The following is a 7,584-nucleotide window of genomic DNA, read 5'->3' as shown; positions in this document are numbered from 1 at the left end:
CAATTCCTTGAGGAAATTGCTTGATATACCAAAGCTATAAATGCAAAGGCTTATAAGGTCCAACTCCTTGTCTACAATGACAATGGATCACCCTTGACAAGATCCTACAATAACTTTCCTACACCAATCTCCAAACTATGAAATTCAGAAAAGTACACTTTTAGGCCTAAAGCCCAATTAGCCCTCCTAACTCAATATTTCTCAAATAACTTGATATTTCTCCAAAGTACTTGGCAAGAAAATTAGTGATTCTAATACCCTTTTGGAAGTTCCTAGGGACTACAAAGTTATAGACTCCAATCCTACTCTAGCATTCCAAAATGGTTTCAAGACTCACAAACCCAATAGGCCTAATTGGATGTAGTTTCTTAAGGATATACTCTAGAATGGGTACATGGGATTGGATCAATGATAATAATAGATGATTTTACCCCAAACTATATTAATTTCATCATTCTTTTTCCAAATCATTATTCATCTAATCATTCAAATTCGCTTCCTAGTTGCTACATACATAGAGTTATTTAGTCAAGGACAAGGAAGGAAAAATAGTAAAAATCACTCCCTAGTCTGTTCTTTTGAAAGCTATTTGGAAATCATTCTAACTTGATTCCCTTAAGTTTCCATACAAATCCACTTGTGGGAAGTCAAGTTAGGGCTCTATCCTTAATGGATACCCTAGATTTAAGGGTTTAATAGATTAGTTTTGGAAGAATGAATGTAACTTTTTCCCTACTTGATGAAATGACTTTAAATCAACTTCTAAAGCACATTAAATCCTTCCCCTATCCAACCATATCATTTCTAGATGTTAGGACTTCTATATAGAATCCTACCAACAACAAATACCATAGATTTTTCAACAAAACAAGGTTTATTTTATTGATATCAGTAAATCCTCATACAATGGTGCTGTGTGACTAGAGAGAGATGAAATTACATTAAATACCCTTCCTCCAATGGATATAACCACATTTTGGGCTATCAGAGGTAGTTTTCCAAGTTTTTGCAACTTCTTAGCTAAAAGTGTAATTTTTCCTTATAAATAGGAAAACTGACTTCTACACTTCCTACAAGCTTAACATAAGATGTAAACATAAATAAAATTATTTATTTGACAATGGTGTCCTTATTTAATCCAAAACTATAAAAGACTCCATAGTGTTTTTCTTTTATTATATTCTCCCTCATTGAGAATTTATGAATAAATAACTAAATACCTTTTAAAAGAAGACCTTCTTGAATGAGAAAATCAAAATATTTATTGTGGTACCTATCCCCAAGTTCTAAAAAAACCTCATATGTAGTCTTGAAGTCTTCATCCTCTTGATACATGTCCTTAAGTGTTGAAATGCCAACACTCTCCAACTAGACCTCCTGAATGGTAAGATTTATCCTACTCAAGGCATCTGCTACCTTGTTAGCCACCCCTTTTTAATGCTTGATGGTGAAAGTAAATGAATGCAAGTACTCTACACATTTTAGATGCTTGTGATTTAACTTTTCCTACCTTTTTAAGAAGCTCAAAGCATGGTTATCAACATAAACAAAAAATTCTTTTGGTAAAACGTAGTACATCCATTTCTTAAGTGACTAGACCATGGCATACATCACTAAGTCATAAGTTGAGTATTTTTTCTTAGCCTCATTTAAGTTATCACTAAAAAAGGCCAAAGGCCTTACTTTCTAACTCAAAACACCACCTATAGCTTTTTTACTTGCATCACACTCAATGGTGAACACTTTGTGAAAATCTAGCAATACTAGTATGGGTTGTTGGGCCACCTTTGTTTTAAGGTATTCAAAAGACCTACTTGCTTCATCTGTCCATAAAATATGACATTTCCTCCCCCCTTTGATAGTATTTATCATTGGTACACAAACTCCACTGAAATCCCTCATAAATTTCCTATAAAAGCTTGCTAGCCAATGAAAACTTTTGATCTCACCTATAGCCCTTGCAGTGGGCTAGTTTAGAATAGCCTCCATGTTGAGGGATCCATCTTCAAGTTTCCCTTAGAGATGAAAAAACCAAGAAACATTACTTCCTCTTGCAAAAAAAAGCATTTTTCCAAATTTATCTTTAGATACTCTTCATGTAATCTCTTCAATATCGTGTCTAGCTGGATTAAATGTTCACTTCTATCCTTGATAAAGATTAGGATATCTTCTAAGGAGACTACTATCCTCATGAAGGTACTAGGGCATTTGAGATGCCAAAAGGCATGACTACCCATTCAAACAAGCCCTCATCAGTCTTAAAGGTGTCTTCCATTCATCCCCTTCCCTTATTCTTATCTAATGGTAACCACTCTTTAATTTAATCTCAGAGAAATAGCTTGCTCTAGCTAGGGAAACCATGAGGTCATCCCTTTTAGGTATAGGGAATCTGTATCTTATTGTTATCATGTCAATGGCTCTAGAGTTTGTACATAGTCTCCATGTACCATCCTTCTTGGGAGCCAACATTGTAGGAACTACACAAGGACTGATCCTCTTCACAATGAATCCCTTTTCTAGTAATCCCTGCATTTGTTTTCCAATCTCAGTGTTCTATTCTAGAGTCAATTTGTAGGTAGATTTATTTGGTAATGTGGTACCTAGGATTAGATCTATACAGTGGCTTATGTCTCTCTTGGGTGGCAAGGAATTTAATCTCTCATCTACTACTATTCCTTTGTACTACTGCAACAATTCTTCCACTTCTTTAGGTCCTACCTTCCTCAAAGGTTCTGAGGTTTTACCCTTCAACTCAGGCTTCATTTTTGGTTTTACTACAATGGAAAAATAGGTTGTATCCTTCTCCTTAAGGATCTTTAAGAACTCCTTCTCTCCTATCAATAGGACATCACTTCTTAGGACTCTTTCCTTCTCACTATCAGGTAAGGGCTTCATTATGTAATTGATCCCATCTTTGGTTAAAGTATAGAAATTTTCTTTTCCCCCATATTGGGAATCCACATCAAATTGACAAGGCCTTCCAAGAAGGAGATGGCATGCATCCATACCTACAACTTCACATAAAATTTTGTCTCTATACTCTCCTATTTAGAATTCAACCCAACACTATTCATCTACGATAGTCTACTGCTCTTTGTTTCATGAAGAGACTTTATAGGGTGTGGAGTTAGGAATTGTTTTGAGTACAAGTTTCTTAATCATCTTAGTGGATGCTAGGTTTTTAGTAGACCTACTTTCTATAATTCTTATAATTATAGATGGAGTAACTAAGAGGTTGGGGGGGGAGGTGGTGAATCAACTACTACAAAAACAAATCCATAGATCCCTTAGATGTCTTATAAAACTAGTTACTATTGTCACTTAGTAGCCACACAGAAAAATGTTGTAACTCAATAGATGCAGTGTATGTTATCTTTAATAGAACTTAAAAATTTATAGTGATTAACATGCCAGCATAAAAGAAATAACATGAACACAAGAGACACTAGATTTATCGTGGAAACCCAATATGGGAAAAACCACCAAGTAACTAGCTACTAATTTTTACTCTTCTGAAGTGAGCCCTATTAGGAGCCAACCCTGTTAAAGGTTACGAAAAACACTGTGAGGTGTGACCTTGTTAAAGGATTTAATCACCCTATTAGGAGTGGCCTTGCTAGAGGACTTTTAGAACAATTCAATAGAACTGTCACCTTGTTAGAGGATTTGCAAAATGGCTATTAGACCAACTCTATTAAGAGATTTAGAAATCACTGCTACAACGGTGAGAAAGTAACAATTTGAGTTGACTTGAATGAGATGCAACTAAATTGCTAATACAAATCTCTATTATGCTTTACTAGATCCTTTCTGATCAAATACAACATTGCTGCTCCTTAAGGATATCTAATCCTTCTTTAGAATTTGCTCACACTTTTCCCTTCAACACACTTGCATGCTCACTCATACATTTTTTTAATTCACAACTTGACCTTTTATTTATACCTTACAAATTGTCAAGTTAGCTCAATTACAGGTTACAATTATCAATAATCATTACATCAGTCAGCTACAGTCATTACATGAAACAATTAAACTTTATTTCCTAAAACAATGAATTTCTTCATTGGCTAACCCTGCTCGGTAAACACTGCTTTAGAAATGATTTCTAGTGTTAACCAACTAAAGCTCGGTGAACAATGAAAATTTTGCAAAATCCTTTGGAGACTGAGTGAACTCGGTAAACACTAACTTTTCGTCGCTGACCTTGTGAGCTCAGTAGAAACAAACTTTTCACACAAAAACTTTTGATGCCCAAGTGAGCCCGGTAGAAACTGTTTCCACAGAGTATTTTTTAGGAATGCTCAATAGACTCTGGAATTTTCTTTACTGACCAACTGAGCTTGGTAGACTTTTTCTAATAACTAATATGACATTTGTGTAACATCAAAGACAACACACAATTTGTATCCAACAATCTCCCTCTTTGGCATTGATGGCAACACAACATGTCATAGCAAATGAAATTTGAAAACAAGTATTTCTCTGACAGAACATTTCTCCTTGTAAGAATTTGCCTAAGGGGAAAATTCACCTAGGAACTAAGAACTCAAACACAAGCACACAATAGACCAAAGTAGATAGATTATGATCAGAATGACAATATTCATTCTATAACTAGTTGAGAGTACATTAGGAGTGTCTGAATATAAAGACCTCAGGAGAGCTTCTAGAATGTTTCGTAATCAGCACCATGATGTGTCATACAACCAAGCACATGTCCACTAGATATGGGTTATCCTCCATTAAGCACAGAAGTAAGTGTGGTGATGAGAGGATAAGCCTACAAGGGTGTGACATGCAAAATAGTGTTGTAGACACCATGTGCTAAAATAGAGTTGCATACTCCTGTGTTGTTTACATGACAACTCAAAAGGTGTGCAAACTCCTAAGTGTCTCAAAAATAAAAATAATAAAAGAATGCAAAATAATTAAATAATGCATTAACCTAAGTAAACTTAAGTAAGTGTAAATAGTAAAGTACGTAGTTACACCAACACCCCCTCTTAAGTGAAACTTAGGGGAATGCCCTTAAGCTTACGAACTAGGATGAAGATGCATAATGGGTCTCATCTACTAGGCCATGTTAGGTACCGATGTACATAATGAAGATGAAATTCTCCCATAAAGTGGGGAAAGAGGGAAAACCTCATGGAAAAAACCCTCCCCCAAAAAGAAAGATAAGTAAGGATGCATTGATGGATGGAGTAATCAAGACCCCCCCATTACGACATACATCCAGTATATACAAAAGAGAATGAAAGAAGGAAGAGAGATAGAATAGGCTCCCCCCCAAAAGAGGAATGCCAACAAGTGAAAGCCACTCTGATGAAGAAGTTGGTCCATGAATGCAGAATGGTGTTCCTCCCCTTAGGAAGAAACAATGTCAAAGGTACAGTCCAAAAGATGTGTGGTGGCCCTAAAACCTGCTCAAGTATCCATGTGTTGATGCTAAATTTCACCCCTTCTAACTGTGCTAAAAAGAATGAATACAGATCGGTCAAGGATGTCCATTGAACCTATTCCACTGAACCATCTATTTCCTCAATTGACAAAGAGACTTCCACTAATTGATGTTCATAAGGATCCACAATCACCCCAACCTATGAAGATTGATCATGTAGAGAATGGACATGAGGGTCAGAGTGAGCCCTTGCAACAACTATAGAAGAATCATCATCAATGAGAAGATGTAAGTCCTCAAGTCTGTCTCCCAAGTCAACTGAAGCTGGAGGTGAAAGATGAGATGTACCATGCTATGTTGGACCTTTCACTGTAGCAATGTAAGCATGTGGACTAGACTAATGTGACCTCTCATTGAAACTATCAATAGAACCCCATGTGTATGAACCTATTGAAGCACTATCACTGGTGTCACTATTAGTTTCCACTGTGTATGATGTGTGGAGAGGAGTAGAGGAAAAGATAGGAGAACTTTCCTCAAAGTGAACATCCTTCTCCACAAAAATCTCATGAGTCTCTAGATCCATCACTCTGTAAGCCTTCACATTTTTTTCATACCCGATAAAGGTACAAGGCCTAGGTGTCGGTGCCTTGCAACTCTTGGAAGAAAAGTTTGCCCATGCTGGACAACCAAAAACTCTAAGGTGACTCACAACCAATTTTCTACCACACCATGCCTCAAAAGGAGTCTTTCCATCTAAGGCTAGATGAGGAGACCTATTAAGTATGTGAGTAGCACTACTAATGGTTTCAACTTCAAGTGTAGGATCAAGAGACTTGGCCTTAATCATGTAACTTGCCATGGTCTTGAGAGTCCAAATCCTCATAGCTACAATATCTGTCTTGTGCGGACTAAATGTTGGTAAGTTCTGAAGATCAATCCCCTCAATTTTGCAAAAGTTCTTAAGTCTTCTGTCAACATATCTATTCTCATTGTCCACCCTTAATACTTTGATGGATTTCCTTGACTTGTGTTCAACATGAGTCTTGAATTCTTGAAGCTTACGAACCACTTCATTCTTATGATGAAGGAAGAAGACCCAAGTGAATTTGGAAAATTCATCAACAAATGTGAGTATGTAGCGGCCTTGGCTGACTGAAGTCACTACCAAGGGTCCTACTAATACCATGTGAACTAGCTGAAGAACAAATGGAGCTTGAGAAGACTTCCCTTTGTCATATTTCTCCTTGAGATTAATATCCACTGAACAAGATGAACACTCTCCCTTAGAAAAGATGATATTAGGTAGACCTTTGACCATGCATTTTGAGCAAAGTTGTTGAAGAGAGCAGAAGTCAAGGTGACCAAACCACTCATGCCATAAGTTGATGTGTGAAGTAGAGTGAGTGAACAAGGCTTGGGAAGGACTCTTAGGCACAAAGTGGGAGAAGGAATATAACCTCTTATCATCATTGACTATCCCCACTACTACTAATTGATCATCTTTGAGACTTCACACCATCACTGAATTTGGAAGGAACCCAACCTTACGACCATCTCCAAGGTGAGTGATTTGGTAAACTGATAGGTGATTGGAACTTAGATTTGGAATGTAGAGAACATCTTTGAATTCCCCATTTTCCATTTCCACATGTCCTTTCCCTTCAACTTCCATCTTAGCATCATCTCCCACGAAGATGTGTGGTACCTTTGACTACTTCAATGAAGAAAATTCTTCCCTTGAAGAATCCATATGGTAAGAGGCACCTAAGTCAAGTATCCATTCCAAAGAACTTGAGTTTTCCATAAGTGCTTGAGCTTTACCCTTTGAAGAGGTTGGAGTTGAATCCTTGGAAGTACCTAGCACTTGAATCTTGTTCTTCTTGAGTAGATTTTCTAACTCATCGATTCTTTTTGTCTTGCAATGATGCTCGTCATGATTTTTCTTTTTGCAACATGCACAAAAGAGTTTGTCCTTATTTTCATTACTTACTTTCTTGTTTGAAGAAGAATCGCCTTGTTGAGAGGAGGATTTTTGTGTCTCAGATTGTGTTTTCTGCTTCTACTGCTTCTTGTTGTTGTTGTTTTTCCCCCCTTGACTAGATTTGTGATCATCACTAGCCACCAAGGCTTTGGTCTTAGATGAATTGAGAAGTCCAAAATCCACCAAGTGAGATTTT

The sequence above is a fragment of the Cupressus sempervirens genome, chromosome 4, assembly GCF_028749045.1.
Source record: "Cupressus sempervirens isolate cs-2001-9-10 chromosome 4, ASM2874904v1, whole genome shotgun sequence".
Lineage (NCBI taxonomy): Eukaryota > Viridiplantae > Streptophyta > Pinopsida > Cupressales > Cupressaceae > Cupressus > Cupressus sempervirens.
This window is presented reverse-complemented; position numbering follows the sequence as displayed.